The 21227-nt window shown below is 47.8% G+C and overlaps 1 protein-coding gene across 13 annotated transcripts in view; it reads left to right on the forward strand.

Moving 5' to 3' along the window:
- The first annotated feature begins 2976 nt into the window (after positions 1-2976).
- Positions 2977-21227, forward strand: part of LOC307208231 (5-hydroxytryptamine receptor 2A-like) — a 230959-nt gene continuing 212708 nt past the window's right edge. For all 13 annotated transcript variants that reach the window (XM_079962826.1, XM_079962833.1, XM_079962835.1 and 10 more), the window contains exon 1: positions 2977-3908. The gene's annotated coding sequence lies outside the window, so the exon portion shown is untranslated. The remainder of the gene's footprint in view (positions 3909-21227) is intronic.

Genomic DNA, 21227 nt, shown 5'->3' on the forward strand with positions numbered 1-21227 from the left:
TAAAACAAAAGTGCAGCCCTGAGTTTACACATGACAAAACTGCAAAACAGCCAATCAGTCACTTGGGCAGTTTGCACAAGCCATTTTGTTTCATTTCTTTTATTCATAAAATGTATAAACTACTGTTCAACCTGCACCAATACCAGGGTAGGTACAATACTCTTTTTTAATCCAGTAAGAGAAAACAAAAACACCCCAGTTCTTAAAACACCTGCAAATGGTTTTCACTCTTGGTGAGTTTCCAGGTCTCATTGGATCATTACTTGTGCCAAAGGCAGCTTGTGTGACATTTCCCCAAAAGCCAGCAGACTCTGAATGTATCTGAGATCAATTATGTCCATCAAAGCTAATGACAGGTCTTACCTCTAGGCAGAAACATGACCTGTTGCCTGATCCTATGCATGTTTGCTCAGATGTCAGACACACTGTGTATATGTGGACAAGTATATGCAAGACTGAAATTTTGCTTGTTTATATTTGCAGTGGCCCATATAGAGAACTGGATTTTGCCTTTGGGCCTAGTCAGTCTGTATGCACATTAGAGACAGGAATGGGGTTTTTTACGCTACAGCCATGCCTAGATTGTTTCAGGTCCCTAGCTCTAGCTAAACACATCTCCCTCCCCCCAGTATAATATGTTGGGGAAAGCTTTATTTATGAAATGCCTGCAGGTCAGGCTTCTCTTAAGGAGCCCAGGAAAGCAATGAAAATGAGAGTCTTGCAACTCTTACTCCAGCATACGGAGTCAGCGATGGGTGAGTCTGCAAATTTATCATTTCCTCCCCTTAAGATTCCACATCAGTTTGTGATTTTTTTTTTTAAACAAGTCCTTGTGAAAGTTCACCGACATTTTAAAGTGAAATTATGCAATTTTGCCTAAAATACCCATTTTTACAAATAAAATTTCCCTTCTATAAGGGCAAATTATGCCACAGAATGCCAAGTTTTGCATGCCAAGAACTCTGATAAGACAATTGAAGTCCAAGATTTGTCACCAGTATTGTTCTTTCAATTTTCTGCTAATAAATATTATCAATTTCTTTTTCTTTAGATAAACACAACTCAAGTTCTCTCCAGGTCTGATAGTTTTCTACATGGTCAGTAATCCTCTCATATGAAGAGATAATTGCTCCAATGTTCTTCCAGTCTTTTGAATCTGTTTCTTGTAGAGCTGGTGCACCATTTTCTTTTCCTGAACAACCTGTAGCACAAAACAACCACACATATTTTGAGGCTGAATATATTGACACTTCTTCACCATTTGCTGATCTGCCTTTGTAGTGCAGGAGATGCCAAGCAATGCAAAGTAGATTCCCATGGCAGAGACCCATTCACCGAGCTGGGAAATGTCATTGGAACAAAAATGAAATGTCTTTAATTATGACCCTAGTGGCCCCTTCCAACTCTACAATTCTATGATTTCCAGAAAGTGCAGATAGTGGCACTTGTCACTTCTCAACAGGAATGCTATTCCACAGAACAGGAGCAGCCACACTGAAAACCCTGCTCTGAGTTACTGTGAGTGGACCTTTTATGAGCAAAGCATATCCTCTGCCACTGAGCTACAGAAACATAAAGAGACAGGGGCGTAGTGTGGGGGGTGCAGGGGGGGGCCGGCCGCACCGGGCACAACATCTGGGGGTTAGGGTAGGGGGCGCAAATCCATGGGTTAGGGAGCGCAAATTACTTGCCTTGCCCCGGGTGCTGACAACCCACGCTACGCCACTGTAAAGAGATCACCAAGGATAGCACACAATATCAATCTCACACCAGTTACATTGAAGCTCCACCACTGCCAGGAAGTATTAGCTTTTCACAAGAAAGACGGGGATAATTTATTAGACCATAAAGGCAGCAAACAAGCTCTTCTCAACTGTAAATTATTTACCAATAAAGATATTAAGTTATTACAGGCCCTTAAATAATTTAATCAAGTGTCAGTAAATAATAAAAAAAAAACTGAGAGTGGAGCAGAAATGGTTACTGAGGCTGCCACAAGGAAGGAGCAGTTTGAGAAACCGCAGAGACTGGGGCCCATTCCTAAGGACATAAGAAGAGCCTGGTTTCAGGGTCAGGCCAAGGCCCATCTAGTCCAACATTCAGTTCTCACAATCTGGCTAGATGCCCTCTTGGGAAGCCGGCAAACAGGAGCTGAGCACACCAGCAACTCTTCTCACTTGCAGCCCCCAAAAACTTGGAATGGGGTACTGTTAAAAGAACAGGCAAGCAGAGGTGCCAACTTGGGCCCCAGACTGTGGGTGCCCAATGGTGCATGTGACATGACATGGTGACATCACATTGCAACATGACATGACATGGCATCATGCTGCTTGATATCCACCCACCACCACCGCTTTCCAGTGCCACTGCAGCAACTGGGCTAGGGCCTCCACCTCTGCCATGGGGCCTCTGTTGTAGGAGAGTTGGAGGTAAGGCAGTGGGTGGTAGCAGTGGAGGCCGGGCACCCACAGTGAAAAAATTGTGGATGTCAAAGCACCCAGGGCCCCCTGGAGTTGCTGCCTGTGCAGGCGGGGGACCCCTGGTTCCTCTGATCATGCACAGTTGTTTGTCTGTTGGCTGCAGCTTGGTGGTAGAGCATCTGTTTTGCACACAGAAGGTCCATGGTTCAACCCCTCTCATCTCTGGGTAGGGGTTGGAGTGGGAAAATCCTTGCCTGAAAACTTGGGGAGCAGCTGCCAGTCAGTGTAAACAGTACAGAACTAGATGATGGTGCAGTGGTTTGACTTGATAGAAGTCAGCTGGGCTTGTACAGTGTGTGTGATTTTAACCAGTGCCTGACAGACAGAAGTGCCGAGAAATGCTGTGATGATGGGGAAGCTGCACATTGTGATATTCCACCAGCCTTGAAAACTTACCAATGAAAAGCATAGCTAGAAAGGGAAGAGTAACCTTTTATCTTCTTGTCCACAGTGTTGGCAGATTTAAAAAGTGGGCCCTGCAGCTGTGCTTTTAATGGCCATGTGGCATACAGCTTCAGCTGCCGACCTCTATCCACCCAGCTGCTCTTAAAGGGAAAGGGACAGCGTGGGGTGTGACTTCTGGTCAGTTGGCAACCGCACCTACAGAGGGCAGACGCGCCCCTAGGAGACGCTGTCCTCTGCACATCAACAGGTGGCCCCTTTCCCTCCTGTCACTTCACCTGTTGCACCTTTATGCGGTACAATAGCGGGACCACAACGGTACAATTACTGCCTTCCTTAAGGAGGGGGCTTCTCTGGGGCCCTGAAGGCCGCTTTCTCGCTCTGCCTTTGGAGAGAGGCGGCACCGTTCGCAGGCGTCTTGGGGCAGGCGCTTTGGTGGCCCAGGCTCCTTTAAGAGCAGTAGCAGCAGCACTAAGACGTCGGGGTCTTTCGTTCTCCTCTCCCCTCCCTCCCCGTCACCCACAGAGGCGTGCAGCGGCAGCGGATCCGATTAGCGGGGAGGCCAGGCGGCGGCGGCGGCGGGATAGCGGACGGTAGGCGGTGCTGGCGGCTGGCGGAGTTGCGGTGGCTGCTCCTGCTACGCCGGCTCCTTCTCTTGGGAAGCGGCGCTGGGGTGTAACAGTAGCCTTGACCAACGGCCTAGCCTTGCAGCGGCCGGCGGAGGCGCTGCTCCTGCCGCCGAGAAGCCGCACCGCGCCTCTGGAGATGCCCCTGCAGCGGAGGCGCCCTCGACGCCGCCAGGGTTGACTGAGCGAGCGAGCGCGCGCCGGGACCGGCGGCGGCGGCGGCCACTAACTGGAAGGAGGCTGGCAGCCTGAGCCCGGGCGTCGCCGCACAGCAATGGCATGCAGACCCGCGCGAAGGGGAGCGGGGATCCGGACGAGGAGGAATAGCAGCAGCAGCAGCAGCAGCAGCAGCAGCAGACCCGGGCGGCGCTCGCTCGCGGCCGGACACCGCGCCTGCCAGGTAGGCTGCCCCTAGCGAAGCGCGCGCCTCTCACAGTCTGCGTCTCCGAAAGGCTTGCCCCTTGCTATACCTGCTAATTTTAGACTGCCTCTCCGGCCGCGGGGAAGGGGGAGCGAGAGGGCAAATTTCTCTCGGGACAGCTCAGCCAGGACGTGGCTTATGTTTTATATCTCGTGGGCCCTTTTCACCCCAGAGGCAGTCACGCTTTGGGGGAGGCAGGGACCCGCTGCGAAGAGATTTTTTTTGGGCCACGATCCCGTGCACGCTTTTTACTTGGCGAGGAAGCGTGCGCGGGATTTGCGCGCTGGATAAAAGGCGGCGATTCCCCTCCCTTCCCGTTCTGGGGATGCGCTAGGGTAGAGGAGCCGACGGGACATCAGACTATAAAACCCGCGTAGGATAGCGCTGCAAACCAGGTTGGGTTTTCGGTGGTAATGTGCCTTTGTAACGCTCTCCTCGCCTTGTGAAGTTACGCTTCATTGCCTCCGGAGGGTCGTCCTTCCTGCCCCCTTTACAAACGAGTCTGTAGCTCTGCACATTATCCTGGGTAGCATTCTTCCCTCCGGGAAAATTGGACAAGGTCACGTCACCTGTGAGTGCTGGGGTGGGCCATGGGGTGCGCGGCGCGAGGGGCGGCCACAGGAGCTGTTCCTTGCAGCGCATCGCCTGCTGACCCTGTGGGGTACGATCCACTCGGAGAAGCCCACCTGCGCTAGACCCGTCGCAGTGAACAGGGGCTGATGCGCAAGAGTGCGGGGGCGTGCGGAGGAGAGCGCTGGGGCTTCCGCAGGAGGGTTAAGCGCCCACCGTCTCTGCAGACCTGTGGCTCTTCTGTTGTTGACATCCAAAGGAATCCCACCGCCCAGACCTACCAAAGAGTTACCGCGTCAGCTGATTCCTCGGAAAGTAAATCCTTTCCTCTCCAAGAAGCCTTACCTAGGTTTCCCAGGCATCCAGGCACCCCATGAAAAGAGAGCGAGCAGGGAGAGTGCTTGACAACCTCCTGGCGCCGCACCGTAGGACTAACGTAACCTAACTCACAGGGTTGTTGCTGGGATTAAATGGGGAGCGATGAGACCAGCATATACAGGACTGGGGCAGTAGACCCGGGAGTTAGCTGGATTGTCAATGAAATCTTGTGTCTTTGCCTCGGCCGCCTGGCGGAGCTAAGATCGCTTTGTGGTTTTGAGTATTTGCAACTTTTTAAACGCTTAAGGCCCTACCTTTCTCCAGCAAGCGTGTACCTGAGTGCTGCCTGTGTTCGTGTGTATGTGTTCAAGGCAAATGCACTGCAGGCCAAAACTGCTATTTAATTAAAGGCTTTTTCTTTTAAACCCACTTTTCGACCTCCTCCCGGGACCTGCAAACGAGCCTTGAGCGCAACAACAGTAAAAACATCTTTGACGCCGAAGCAATAACATAGAAGCAGCCCTCAGCGAGCCTCTGACCCCTGGCCAGCCTCGAGGGGCGTTTTCACAGAGACGGATGGCCTTTCGCCGATGTTGGCGGTGCTGAGACAGAGTGCAATGCTCGGAAAGGCTTCCGTGGGGCAGGTGCCTAGGTGCCCAGCAGCATGCATACAAAAGAAGCTGCTTTATGGAGTCAGGCTGATCGGTTTGTTAATCCAGGACAGGCAACAGCTCTGCAAGGTTTTAGGCAGAGGGGGGCGGGGTTTTTCCCCAGCTGCCCAATATCCTCCCCCGGGCAATGCTGCCCGCGAGTGGCAGGGGGAGAGTTGCATCGAGGACTTTATGCATCCACAGAAGTTGCTCTGCTACAGAGCAACAATCTCTTCCGAGCCCTGTTCTCTTCCCTCCCCCACAAAACCTGCCTTTTCTCTTGGAAGCGCCTTCCTTGTGCTGTGAGCACCTAAGAACAACAGCCTGGGAATCAGCCAGGGCACATTCTGCCGTGCTGCCATGCGCCTATGGAGCGCAGCAGCATTCCTGGTGCTTCCTCGGAGGTGCCAAATGCGGAGCTTAACCCAGAGGGCCGTGCGCAGTTTGGCACCAGTGAAGAACAACAAGAGCGCCTAGAAGTAGATTAGGACTAGCTGTTCTCCCCGGTTGACTCGCAGGTATGGAGCAGCAGCAGCAGCAGCAGCAGCAGCAGGGGACCACGGAACAGCAACATCTCTGATTTTCCAATAGAACGTTGACCCTGTGTTGATCTCGGTTACTAAGCGATGCAAGCGACTTATTTTCTTTAATTGGGTTGGGAGTTAGAAGTGGTGTCGGAATGTGAGAGCCTCTGCTGGCACGTTACTACTTGAATCGGTACTGGAACGGATTCAGTTTCTGTGTGGCTGGTGCTTTTCCCCTTTTCTCGGAGGGGAGCTGAACGTTTAGAATAGCTGAACGTTTAGAATCCAGTTTAGTTGTTGCTGAGTGACCACAGGCATAGAGTGATTTTTCTAACTGCCGGGAGGGTCGCCACAATGGAACTCTTCCTCCCAGGCAGAAATGGAGAGAGCTTTTTGTCATTTGCCATCCTTCATCTTTCTCTCTCTCTCTCTCTCTCTCTCTCTCTGTGTGTGTGTGTGTGTGTGTGTGTATGTCTCTTCAAGGGATAAGTGCCAGCTGCAGAATTGTTTTCAGTGAAGGGCATATGTTGAGGGGTGGAATAAACATGTTTTCTCAAATTGTACTGAAACAGGGTGGGTGCTTCAAGCAGGCAGTAGCTGACACACTGGTGATGTGGAAGAAATAATTATAACAGGGATGTGTAAAGGGTGTGAGTATACACGTGCTTGGCTTCTGATGGCTGCACACACTCCATGCATTTAAAGCAACCCCCCCAATCCTGAGAATTGTAGTTTAGCTCTCACAGCGCTGCAACTCCCAGCACCTTTAACAAACTGCACTTCTCAGGATTCTTTATAAGGTGGAGAAATGTGCTTTAAATGTTTGGTGTGTACACAGAACAAGACATGCAATTTCTCATCTTTCAGTGGCAAAGCTTACTATCTGGGAGAGAGCATAAGAATCTGCCTTAGCATGCAGCTCTCAGGCAACCCATTTGTTGAACATTCATCCCAATACATTTGCGGGGAGATTAGACAATTTAATGAGCTTTCCTTCTGATTTGTTTGTGAGATACATCAGATGACATTGTGTCAAAGCAAATGTTAACCCACACTTTCTAGTGCAGTTCCCCATCACTTTCCTTACTGCAAAAAGTTGAGTCTTCTGGAGAAGCGGGTTTGCTGTGCAAGACCTTCTAAGCATTGCACAACATGAAACTTGCAGTATGTGATTGAATCCACCAGAAAATAGAGACAGTTTGCTTGTGCACTGAGTCAGACCACTTGCCCATCTTCAGGCACTCATGTGGGGGACCTTCCAAGCATCATAGTTCCTTACGATGAGCTTTGAATTTGAAATTGCACTCTAGCCAAGAGCTCATTGGGTGCCCTTAAGCGCTTCTTCCAGCCTCAGTCTCCAGTATAGGGGAAATTATTCTGTTCTGTGTGACAGCAATGTCGCCTTCTTTCTTAGAACTAGTCCAGTGGGTCTCTGGCTGCCATTTGTTCTAGTGCCACCTACTGTTGGACTCTGTACCCTGCTGCCCTACCAGTGCAACTGATGCTTCTAACTGGGTTAGGGGGATTATTCAGATAAGGTTGACAAAGAGCTCTGAATGCTGGAGGAAAAGCACTGGGAATATCCCTTATATCAGGGATAGGAAACCTGTGGTCCTCTAGATGTTGGTCTCCAACCTGCCTTAGCCTTACTAGTGAAAGGACGATGGGAGTTGTAGTGCAACAACTGGAGGATTGTGGGGTCCCCAAACCCTGCTATAATAATAATAATAATAATAATAATAATAATAATAATAATAATGTATTATTTATTATTTATGCCGCACCTATCTTGCTGAGCTTCCCCAGCCACTCTGGACGGCTATATATAATCATTGCCCATCAGGAACTTCATCAACAAGCAGAAAGGATCCACTGCTTTTGCAACCCCTCTCCTTTCTTCCAAGAAGAGTTTCTTCCAGCTCTCTTGTTTGGACACAGCTCTGGGACATGGTAAATGAAAGTATACCGTCTCTGAATGTGAAAGCTCTGTTTAGTTAGAAATCAGCCTAAGCTTCTACCCATCACTATACTTTGTTTCAGTGAGTTCCACAAGTTAATGACATGCACTGAGAATGAGTGTTTCCTTACTGTTCTGAACCTACTGCCAATCAGCTTGATGTCCTGCTTTCCCCAATTGATGTGTCTCTATTAGGACTATGGAAGAAATCTGATTCAGCCTGCATTTGAAGCTGAATCTTACGAAATGATCACTTAACCAATACATAGCCATCCTTTGAAATCCACAGTTATCTAAATTCTGGAAACAGTTCTCTGACTAAACGTTTACAAAAATGCATAGATTAGGGAAAGTGTGCATAAAATGCTGATACTGGTGAAAATAACATACTTGAATTCATTATACTGGGGGAGATGGTGGGCAAAAATGTCTATATTAGTCAATCTACATACAAAAATGGGTTTTATTAGGAGAAATTCACACTCCAATTCATTAGTTTTTTAAAATGCAGATTGCTGCAGAAATGTGTGGAACTGAATTTAAGATTGGAAAAATGAGAAACTGAGAGAACTAAAACCAACAGATTATTCTGTCCCGAGACAGAACTGTGAGAAGCTGTGTTGTGAGAAGCTGGAGCTGTAATATCCCTCTCTCATGTAACCCTGGGGCTGGGTGTGTGTGTTGTTGTCCAAAATGCCTGGAGGGCACCAGGTTAAGGAAGCCTGGCTTGTTCTAAGACAAGGAAAAAGGAAAGGAAGAAAATGAGGATGGAGAGAGGGAGGGGCAAGGTCCCTTGCAAATGATGAGGCAAAGGGAATGTTGCTCTAATGAACCTCAACACCTGAGATGTGTGTTTTCATGGCCCGCACTGTTCCTGTGGATGTAATTAGTTGCAACTGTTTTTAATACTGAGTTTTAAATTGCTGCAGCCCACCCAGGGACCTGCTGGTGGAGGATGTTGGGTTACATAGAAGGCTGACCTAGGCTTTCTATGCACTCCTGCAGCCACTGCATTCCCACCACTAGCCACAACCCATATTTTTCCTGCAGCTGCTTGAGAAATACTGTGTTTTGATGTGGTTTCCTCCCAAACCATGTTCGATCTGAATTGAAAACATAAGCCATGTAGAATCATAAAGTTGGAAGGAAAAACAAGGGTCATCTAGTCCAAGCCCTGCAATGAAGGAATCTTTTGCCCAACGTGGGGCACAACCCATGACCCTGAGACCAAGCATCTCATGCTCTCTACAGACTAAGCTATTTCCAAAAGCATCTATGCCCCCTCTCAGCCTACAGAGGGTGACTTGGAAACAGTGTGTGTGTTGGGTGGAGAGGGGGAGGGAGGGAGGAAGAGCAATGACGCACTGCATTTTAAGATGGCAAGGTGTTCACAGCTTCAGTTCTTCATTCACATGGGGTTTCTCTAGCAATGGGAAAGTGTGGGTCTTTAGGTGAATGCAGGTAGCAATCAAAGTTTGGTATGTAGGAGAGGCAAGAAAGGTCCTGGGTTCTTGAAGCACGATCTGGGGAATAAAGAGCCCTGACTGCCTATCTGGCAGTGGTTGCAACAGCAGATTGTAACCTCATATTCTCCTGTTGAATGCCTCACGGGTGATCTGCAGCTGGTAAGATGATACAGATATATCATTTATGAGTATCTTTATATCTTCTTATAAAAAAAGCCCACCCCTGTGAACAATGGGAATCTGCTCACATTTGTTCCCCGGAGCTGGTGCACACAACATAGGAAATGAAATCGCTCACCAATTAACTTCCAGCAGAATTTTGCATGTGTGTCTGTCTTGGGGATGAGGCAAGTATCAGAGGAAGGCAGCTAAATGCTTTCTATGAATCCGGAGCCTGTAGCCATCTTTTGGGACGTGTGTCTGCATTGGTGTTAAAAGGGGCAGCTGGAATAGGCTTAGCAGAGACTGTAAATAAACGAATAAACAAAACACATGTTCACAGCACAGGTGACAACAGCAAGCCCTTTTCTGGAGAAATACTTGACTTTGTTTACACTGGAGCAGGAGCCCTTTCCTTGTTTTGCTTACCAGTGGAAGGTAATTGAGGGAATGTTCTCTTGTTACTCACAAGAATGGAGTCTGACTTGAAAGGTGAATTTAAAGGACAGCACTGGTGAAACACATGTAGTTGCAAATGGGAAGAAAGTAGTCACTGAAATTGCTTTCCTACAGGGCCAGAGCCTGATAATGATTCATCATTAAGGCAATCGGAGTCAAAATGGAGTGGCCAAGATTTAATCAGCTGGAAAAAAAATAGAGAGAGAGAAAAGCCTATTCAGAGCAGATTGAGACTGTGCATGCGTGAGCTTGGACTGATGCAGTGAAGGGGCAAAATTGGCAGTGTAGGGTGTTCAGTTAACCTCCCTGATATAATGGCAGCTGCTACTGTCTGTTTTCCTAAGATGGCAAGTGGCTTATTTGGCTGTTAATGAAGGGCTCACAAATCCCTGCCCCAGCATTTTGGCCATTGGCATGCCTGGAAGGCTGTGGCTTATACACTGCAGAGTTTAGATGGCACATGCACACAAGTGCCCAGCAGTGCTTTTTGTGGTGGTGTCATTCTGATGGAATGAGCTGCACCACCACGGTTGCTTTGGCTCAATGTGGCATGGCTTGGAAAGGTGCATTCCATTTGGGAGCCTGTGCTATGACTCCTGTTTATGCAAGAATGGCTGAGGAATTCCTTTTGTTGCATGCCTGAGAGAAGAGCCATTGCTTGACAGGCGTTGCCTTGCATGCAGAAGTTCCCTGTTTTGGCCCACAGCATTTCTAAGGATAACTGGGAGCAGGGCTTGGAATGACCCATGCATGACAGGACAGCTGACTTCCCCAAGGGTCTTCCTACTGGACTGAATTACCTGTTGGAGCTCTTTGGTATGCAGAGTAAGCAGTGTCTGGCTTGTGAATTTTGATTACATTAGAGAATAAACTTGTTGAAATCACAGAAAAACAGATGCTTGTAGAGTAAGAAAATAATACAGGAGTTTATTGCAGAAAATATATCTTAGATATAAAAGTTTTTGGTTCTAAGCTAACTAACTAATCTAGAGAAGACATACGCAGACATGCCTGCTTCTATGTTCTCAGAGGATAGATTTAAGATGATCTCTCATTTTGAAGCACAGGAGAGAAATGTGAGGAGGAGGAAGTTGTAGACAGGATGCAACCCAAGACATATCTGTCTAAACATCAAAGAGATAGAGAGGCAAGCTAAGGGGTCAAAGATACAGGGATAGTCTGGGAATCTGGAGGTTGCTTACTCTTTCCTGCATTAAACCCTCATCTGCAAGCTGAGTTGTACCAAAACTTCAAATACAATCTAGAAAAAGGGATAAAGAAGACAGCAGAAGAAGGGAAAGAAATTGGAGCACCAGGGGCAAGAATTCAAGGTGGAATAATTTTTCCATTCAAGGAAATGCAAGAAATGTGGGCCCTGTCATTTCCACGACAGCCGAGAAATTGGAGACTGATTCTAAGCATGCTTACTTGGGAGTAAGTCCCAAGTGGGTGTGCAGAGGATTGCAGTTGGCACCGAGCAGGAGTCCAGCCTTAACACAAAAATCACACTCCTCTTCTTTGTGTGGGATATGTGAGCTGTTGACCAAATCAGTTACACTGCGTGCCTTTTCCATTGCCCCTTATCAGCCACTCAGTCAGCTTCATCTGGGATCGATGACTGCCTAAGAAGCCTATAGAGTGTACCTCGGGTTAAGAACTTAATTCGTTTTGGAGGTCTGTTCTTAACCTGAAGCACCACTTAAGCTAATGGGGCCTCCTGCTGCTGCTGCTGCCACGCCACTGCCACACGATTTCTGTTCTCATCCTGAGGCAAAGTTCTTAACCCGAGGTACTATTTCTGGGTTAGCGGAGTCAGTAACCTGAAGCCTCTGTAACCTGAAGTGTCTGTAACCTGAAGCGTAACCTGAGGTACCACTGTAATTACCTGGGTCTAACTGCTTTGGTCTTTCTGAAATACTGGCAGTGAATGGGCTTCTTCTTCCCTGCCCTGCTTGCAAAGTCTAATTGGGGATTTGCATTGAGATTCTGGAGTTCGGGGGGGGGGGCAATGCAGGGACCCCTTTGCTGAGATGCAGCAGGCAGGTGTTGTGTGTCACATGTTCCACACTGTTGCCAGCCTACCACTAGCTGAATGCACAATGCATCCTATGCCACCTATGAAATTGGTACCTTGGGTACCAAGTGGTACCTTGGGTTAACAACTTAATTTGTTCTGACGCTCCATTCTTAACTTGAAACTGTTCTTAACCTGAAGCACCACTTTAGCTAATGGGGCCTCCCACTGCTGCTGTTCTCATCCTGAAGCAAAGTTCTTAACCTGAAGCACTATTTCTGGGTTAGCAGAGTCTGTAACCTGAAGCATCTGTAACCCGAGGTACCACTGTAAATGTTAACTATAATTGAAGCTGACATGCCTGGCAGCTGATCACTTACTTAAAACCTTGGTTTAGCACAACATGGAATAGTTAAAGCACCAGCAGGAGCAGGTGAGCCTTGATTGTGGTTTCAATATTTTGCTGCTCTTCACTTTGGGCTCTGTAGATTTTGGGTGGTGGGGGTACTTAGCCATAGTCAGGGAAGAGGTTTGTGTTTGCACTTATGGACAGGGTGGCCCTTCTGGGTTCCATCCAGTGGAGACTCTTAACTGGAGCCATACCCCTTGCTTCATGCTGCAGCACTAAGAATGGTTCCCTCCCTGGCTGTATCTTTCTTCGGCCTGACTTTGGAAGGAGGAAGGGCTGCCTTGCTTTGCTTTGCAGTGTCTTGGCAGGGTGCGCCTGCAATCTTTCTTCCTTGCACTTTAGCTTCCTCCCTCCCAAAGCAGGTGCAGGGCTAGCAAAGCACAGCCTGCCTGCAGGTAGAACATGGCTGAGTTGCAGCGCCCAAGGAGGCAGCATCACTCTGGAGTGCTCATGAAGGCAGGTTGTGCAACGTTGGATGGCTTGGTATGGTTTTGCTTTTGCTTCTGGAGGGGATGTGGGGCCCAGATTCCACCCCCACCCCCCAACTGTGTGTGTGTGTGTGGCAACTTTCCCAAGGGGCTGGATCAAGAGGGCTGTTTTCTTTTCTGTCTCCTCACCTGTTAAACAGTTCCTCCAGGAGAAATCTTCCCTCTGCCCTGGTCCCTCTCCCTTCTGCACCCTGACAGCAGTGGTGGAGCTCCATGCTACTGCACGTGGGGGGGGAGGGGTTAGAGAGCAGGCGGGGGCGGACTGGGTGTGTCCCAGGGGGTGGCGCACAGCCCGCAGGGGCGTGACGTGCATCCTGGGGGCATGGCGCACCGCCTGTGGGGGCGTGGCACCCAGTGCGGGGGGGGGGGCAGCTGTGATGGCACCCCACCAGGATCGTGGTGCTGGGGACAGTGCGCTCCCCTGCCCCCTCTTCCTCTGCCAGTGCCTGACAGAGCACGTTGCAGAGAACACTGCCTTCAGGAAGAGCACCATTGCAGATCTGCTGGAAGAAGGAACATAGAAGCTGCCTCATTACTGAGTCAGACTCTCAGTCCATTAGTTCAGTATTGTCCACACTGACTGGCAGCTGCCTTCCAGGGTTTCAAACAGCGGTCTTCCCTAGCCCTACCTGTGGGTGCCAGGATTGAACCTGGGGATCTCCTACTTGCAAAGCTGGCTCTCTCCTACCGAGCTGTAGTCCATTTCCATTAAAGAAAGGAAAGCAGGATTCTAGTCCTCTTGATTTGAAAGAACAATTTGGTTTTAAATAGGAACATTGGAGGCTGCCTTATACTGAGACAGTAGCAATATTGCTATAGGATAGGCATATGCAAACTCGGCCCTCCAGCTGTTTTGGGACTACAACTCCCATGATCCCTAGCTAACAGGACCAGTGGTCAGGGATGATGGGAGTTGTAGTCCCAAAACATCTAGAGGGCTGAGTTTGCCTATGTCTGCTATAGGAGAAGAATCAGTTCAGTGGGTGGAGGATGAGACTGAGCTTTTATAAAGCTATACGTGGAGTGGAGAGAGAGGTTTCCCTCCCTCTATAGCAATACTAAAACTCTGAGTTGCCCAATGGAATCAATCAGTAATAGATCAGGACAGACAAAAAGAAAGTAATTATACCTTGCATAGAGAATGCATCGGGGAAGGGAGCAGAGCACATGCTTTGCATGCAAAAGAGTCAATCCCTGGCACCTGCAGGCAGGACTGAAAAAGACTCTGGTGTGGCAGACTGGAGAGCTGAGGCTACAGTGTCAACAGATGGACCGATGCTTTAGTTTGTTCTGCAGTGCTTCCCCAATGTTACCACATATGGCTATCCTGCCAGCACTTTAGAGAGTCTGCTTGCATAGCAGATCCTCTTAATCCCCACTCACAGGCTCCTGCAACTAGAGTTGTCCCAATACATTTTCCTGTAGGAGGTCCCACCCTCCTTGGAGATACAGAGAACCGAACCTGGGTCCTTCTATATGCCACCGAGGTATCACCATTCTCCAAGGTTTGGCCAAAAGACCAAGCCCCTAGTGTTGTTGCACCCTGATTTTCAGGGTAGCACATTTTGCCTCTGCAGCCTGCTGTTAGTCACAGGAACCCTGACAGCAGTGGCTGCCTGTGAGCTCTGCCTCATCCGTGTGCCCCTGAGCATGGAATGAGTAGGCATATAGCGTCACACTATTTTTGGATCCTAACCAGCATGTTCTGGGGTTGCGGAAATATACTTCTTGCTCTGATCACCTACCTAGCATGAGGCTGGCACTTGTGTGAAGGGCATTCTCTATATGCAGTGGATGAAACTGGCACTGCATGGTTGCTGGTGCATTTATGCATTCACAAGCACCAGCGAAAGACCTGGATATTTGTCAAGGCTTTGAGTAGATTTGAGTGAGAGTGTTCATGTTTACTTTAGTTGACTGGTTGCGATCATCTACCTTCTGACTTGGACTCAGATGGTGCATCTGGATTTGCTTAAATTAACAAAGAGTGGGTAAGGAATGTTCTAAGCGAAATAAAAATAGAAATATCACACACCCTATTCCAGGGGCAGAAGTTTGCTGGAGAGGCAGTTGAATGTCAGTGATAGGAATGCATTCTCCACTGACCATTCTATTAGAAGGAGGGAGGCTGGGCTGTGTGGTGTGCCTAATCCTCTGGTCCTTCTTTGCTCAGCACTTGCACAATGCCTGGACAAATAAATAAAGGCAAAATTCATTGTGTAAGCAGAGCAAAGCCAATGCATGCACATCAGTTCCTGCTGGAGTGCCCAGCCATGCCCTGGTTGCAGGGGATTTTCCCAAATGTGCTGTCTGTGATGGGGGGAGATGGCAACTAGGTGAGAGAGCCAGTCTAGGCCAGCAACATCCAAGAACATGGGGAAGGTCAGTAGCTCAGTGGTAGAGGATGTACTTTGCATGCAAAAGATCCCAGGGTTGATTCCCATCTCTAAGAACCACTGCCAGACAGTGTGAACAGTGCTAAGTTAGTATGGTTTGACTTGGAATAATAATAATAATAATAATAATAATAATAATAATAATTATTATTATTATTATTATTATTATTATTATTATTATTATTTATACCCCGTCCATCTGGCTGGGTTTCCCCAGCCACTCTGGGCGGCTTCCAACAGAATATTAAAATACAATAACTTATTAAACATTAAAAGCTTCCCTAAACAGGGCTGCCTTCAGATGTCTTCTAAAAGTCTGGTAGTTGTTTTTCTCTTTGACATCTGGTGGGAGGGCACTCCACAGGGTGGGTGCCACTACCAAGAAGACCCTCTGCCTGGTTCCCTGTAACTTGGCTTCTCACAGCGAGGGAACCGCCAGAAGGCCCTCGGTGCTGGACCTCAGTGTCTGGGCAGAACGATGGGGGTGGAGACGCTCCTTCATGTATACTGGACAGAGGCTGTTTAGGGCTTTAAAGGTCAGCACCAACACTTTGAATTGTGCTCGGAAATGTACTGGGAGCCAGTGTAGGTCTTTCAGGACTACTGTTATATGGTCTCGGCGGCTGCTCACAGTCACCAATCTAGCTGCTGCATTCTGGATTAGTTGTAGTTTCTGGGTCACTTTCAAAGGTAGCCCCACATAGAGCGCATTGCAGTTGTCCAAACGAGAGATAACTAGAGCATGCACCACTCTGGCGAGACAGTCTGCAGGCAGATAGGGTCTCAGCCTGCGTACCAGGTGGAGCTGGTAGAAAGCTGCCCTGGACACAGAACTGACCTGCGCCTCCATGGACAGCTGTGAGTCCAGAATGACGCACAGGCTGCACACCTGGTCCTTCAGGGACACCGTTACCCCATTACGGACCAGGGAGTCCACCACACCCACCTGCTTCCTGTCCCCCCAAAACAGTACTTCTGTCTTGTCAGGATTCAACCTCAATCTGTTAGCTGCCATCCATCCTCCAACCACCTCCAGACACTCACACAGGACCTTCACCGTCTTCACTGGTTCTGATTTGAAAGAGAGGTAGAGCTGGGTATCATCTGCATACTGATGAACACCCAGCCCAAACCCCCTGATGATCTCCCAGGGGCTGCATGTAGATGTTGAAAAGCATGGGGGACAGAACCCTGAGGCACCCCACAGGTGAGAGCCCAGGGGTCTGAACATTCATCCCCTACCACCACTTTCTGAACACGGCCCAGGAGGAAGGAGCGGAACCACTGTATAACAGTGCCCCCAGCTCCCAGCCCCTCTAGACGGTCCAGAAGGATGTTCTGGTCAATGGGTCAAAAGCCGCTGAGAGATCCAGCAGAACTAGGAAACAGCTCTCACTTTTGTCCCTAGCCTGCTGGAGATCATTGACCAGTGCGACCAAGGCAGTTTCAGTCCCATGATGAAGCCTGAATCCTGACTGGAAGGGATCCGAATGGTCTGCTTCTTCCAGGCATGCCTGGAGTTGTTCGGCAACCACCCACTCAATCACCTTGCCTAAGAATGGTAGATTTGAGACTGGACAATAGTTGGCCGCATTGGCAGCATCTAAAGAGGTGATATGAATGCTTGACGGGCTGTCCCATGGAAGTTGGAGCAAGCTTGTTTTCTGCTGCTCCAGAGGGTGGGACCTGATTCTAACTAAACATCAGGAAGTACTTTTTGACAGCAGAACAGACTAAGTTGGTGGACTTCATTGGAGGTTTTCAAACAGAGGTTGGATGGCCATCTATCAGGGAGCTCCCTTAGGGTCCCTTGTAACTCTGCAATTCCTTCATTCTATGCAGTTTTTAAGGATTGAATGAAGAAGACATCAGCCTAGATCCCTGCTTGATGCCCCAAATGAGTGGTACAGTTGTTTATTCATTTTATTTTTTTGCCATTGATAGCATCTCTGACAATAGCATCAGAATATATTTAGCTGTCCTTACAGTCCTGAAGTTCAGTGGACTTCTTTTACGCAAGTTAGCTTTGATCTTTCAGGCAGGGTTTTTTTCGCTTATGAGTTTGTTGCATAAGGGCTCCTGGATCATTTTTTAAAATAGCTTAAGGATATTAGCATCCCATACACATCTCTGAAGGAGATGGGTATGAGTCACAGTGCCATAAATTCTGTTGTGGTCGTCAGCACGCATCCTGAGGAAATTATACAAAATTACAGATTTATTTTCAGGATTCTATTATTTTCATGGACAGATTTCAAAGCCAGCTGATGCATTCTGGATGGCTAGATGGCTTCTTGTTGACCGGCTGGACAGCTTCAAATTAGGTCCCTCAAATCTAATTATAGCCCCCACATCACTGGAAATGCAGAGTTTGGTACTTGCTGTCTGTTGGTTTCTGTGGCTTTTATGAGCAATTCCAAAATAATTAGAGTTGATATGTAGACTCTGAAATTGTCGCATCCCAATCACTGCATCATTTCAGAGCTGTAGGTTGCAGATCATATAATGATACCACAATTTCTCCACTTAAGCTCCTTAGTAACCCTTAAGACTCTAACGTCATGCCATGGAATTTCATGAGGTGCAGTACTTACCCAGGCTTGATTTTCTTTGGAAGGTCACTGGAGCCTTAAAAACATAAGCTCCTGCTGGATCAGGCCAATAGCTCCTATAGCTAAGCATCCTGTTCTCACAGTGACCAGCCAGATGCTGCAATGGGAACCCTGCAAACAGGACATGAGCACAACAGCTGTCTCCCCTGTTGTGGTTTCCATCAACTGGAATTCAGAAGTATTACTGCCTCTGCCTTTGGAGGCAGAGCGTAGCCATCATGGCAAGCAGCCACTGATAGCCTTGTCCTTCATGAATATTACAAATGCTTTTTGTAATATTTGAGTTTAGTAATTGGACTTTCTCCAGTAAGGAAAAAGGTGCAGAAATGCAGAGGAATGTGTGGGATTACTATTACCTGATGTGATGGTGTGTAAGCTTCCCCACAAACAAATCAGAATGCTCTACAAACAGTGGACAGTTTATAACCTCCCTGCAACCTTTTTGCAAACAAATCAGAATGAATGTTCAGTAAACAGGCCACTTGGGTGTGGTAATGTCTGTATGTAAGATTATGGGTGCACACAGTTTGTCTAAGGCACCTGCAGCCTACCATTTGTTTCTGTAGTTGTTCTGGTCACATTAATTCTCTCCTGTCAAACTCCCAAGCTTATAACAATAATCTTACAAGTGTGTGGGCAATGCTTAATGAATCATAGAAAGATAAGAGTTGGAAGAAAACTTGTCTAAACCAACCCCCTACTTGATGCAGGAATTCCAGACAGTAAGAGCATCCCCAGAACACTGCTGTCAAACATAGCCTCTGCTTGAAGACCAGGGAGAGTCCATCACTCCTCTGGGCTGTTGGTTCCATCAGTTTCAGCCTAATTCATTGGTTCTTTGGGGAATGGCTGCAGCTCAGTGGTAGAGCACCTGCTTTGCATGCAGAATGTTCCAGGTTTGATCCCCAGCATCTCCAGGTAGAGCTAGGAAAGAATCCCTGTCTAAAATCCAGGAGACCAACTGCTACTTTTTCCTAGTGTTCAGCTGAAGTATGCCCTTTATATTGTGAGTCTGCTTCACCTCATCCTGCCCTCTGAAGCAATGGAAAAGAAGTCTTTGCCAATTTGTATGCAGCAACCTTTCATGTACAGTGGTACCTTGGGTTACATACGCTTCAGGTTACAGACTTTGCTAACCCAGAAATAGTGCTTCAGGTTAAGAACTTTGCTTCAGCATGAGAACAGAAATCGTGCTCTGGCAGCAGCAGGAGGCCCCATTAGCTAAAGTGGTGCTTCAGGTTAAGAACAGTTTCAGGTTAAGTACGGACCTCCAGAACGAATTAAGTACTTAACCCGAGGTACCACTGTATTTGAAGAAAAGTGTGTGTGTGTGTGTGTGTGTGTGTGTAAAGGGGATGGACACTGAGCAAAGCTTCCTGCGATTGACCTTTCAGTGACCTTAGGAAACAAGAAGTTGCCTCCCACTGAGTCAAGCCACTGGTTCATCTAACTCACTGTTGACTACATTGACTAGGAGCAGCTCACTAGGATTTCAGACTGGGGAACATTCCCAGCCCCAACTACCGGTAGTTCCCGTATGCAAAGCAAGCAACTGTATCCCATCTCCTGAGGACTACTAACATAGGCAGAATCAATTGGGCAATATAAGGAAGCATATGCAAATCTGCTTAATCATGCTCCATAATTTACAGGCTGCTTCCTGGGGAGCAGAATTTCAGTTGCCTGGGTGTGCATAGTTAAGTGCAGGATAGACACAATCCAATTTATTAACTTTTCCTTGTAATGAATGTAAGAAGAGTTCTGCTGATCAGGCTAAAGTACCATATTTTTCGCTCTATAAGACGCACCAGACCACAAGACGCACCTAGTTTTTGGAGGAGGAAAGCAATAAAAAAAATATTCTGAATCTCAGAAGCCAGAACAGCAAGAGGGATCACTGCGCAGTGAAAGCAGCAACCCCTCTTGCTGTTCTGGCTTCTGGGATAGCTGCGCAGCCTGCATTCGCTCCATAAGACGCACACACATTCCCCCTTACTTTTTAGGAGGGAAAAAGTGAGTCTTATAGAGCAAAAAATACAGTAGATCCATCTAGACCAGAGATAAGGAGCTTGTGACTCTCTGATGGACTAAAATTCCCATCAGCCCCAGCCAGCATGGTCAGTTGTCGGGAATGATGGGAATTGTATTCCAGAAGTATCTGGAGGACTGCAGGTTCTCCACCCCTGATTTTGACCAACTTCCTGCTTCTCAACCAGATGCTTCCAGGAAGCTCACGAGCCAACAATGGCAGACAAACTTCCTGTTTAGTGAATGCTGCCCATTTTCAAGATATTGCTGGAACAGGGTAGGGAATCTTTGGCCTTCCTGCTGTTGTTGGGCTGCAGTTCTCATTACATGCCCAGCTTTGGGGGCTTCCCTGAAGCATCTGGTTGGACACTGAAAACAGAATTCTGGACTAAAAGGGCCTTTGATAAGGCAGGGATCTTTTGATAGGAGCTGCAGTCCAGGAGCAGCTGGAGGGCTGAAGCCTCATCCCTGCTGGAAAGAGTCCATTCTTTAAGCCTGTGAATACGGTGAACCAGATGATGACCCCATTACTTAGTTGTTTTTGGAGGGAAATCTTTCTGCCTGTTTCTCTTCTTTTTACGCCAGGTGCCACAACATATTGCATACCCATTTTTCTACAGATGCTTTATGCCTGAAAGTCCATCAAACAACTCAGTTTTTTTTTCTTGTTGCTATTGTTGAAAACACCCAGAGGTTCCACACACAACACCTCCTTCCTTCCTTCCTTCCTTCCTTCCTTCCTTCCTTCCTTCCTTCCTTCCTTCCTCTCTCCCTCTCTCTCATTTCACCACTGAATCAGAGCAAATGACATTTGGGTTTTCCATGGATTTATTGCTCCAATTCAATGGTGAAATGTCGATTTTCCTGGGGAAAGTGCCTGGACAGAGCAAAAGCACTTGGGCAGAGAGCTTTAGCGCACAGACCTGTGCCTGTAAAGTGTGCTGCAAAGGAAGTCTGGATGAGGCCCCACCCTCTATTTCACACACAGTGAGAGAGAGAGAGAGTGAGAGAAATAGAGAGAGAAACATCCATCATTTCCCTCTTTTAAAACACTTTTCTTTTCCCTGGTTCTTTGGCCTCAGTTTCTTTCACAAGTAGAAGCAAAATCTCGGCACATGCAACTGCATTTGCTCACATGCTACTTTCCTTCCCTCTCCCCTCCCTGCTTTTTAAATGTACACTGTATGTTCCTTAGGACATGGCCTTTGCTACATTTTTAATTGATTACATTTTTAATGGTTTAATTGA

The sequence above is a fragment of the Podarcis cretensis genome (genome assembly GCF_951804945.1).
Source record: "Podarcis cretensis genome assembly, chromosome: Z".
NCBI classification, from domain to species: Eukaryota; Metazoa; Chordata; class Lepidosauria; order Squamata; family Lacertidae; genus Podarcis; species Podarcis cretensis.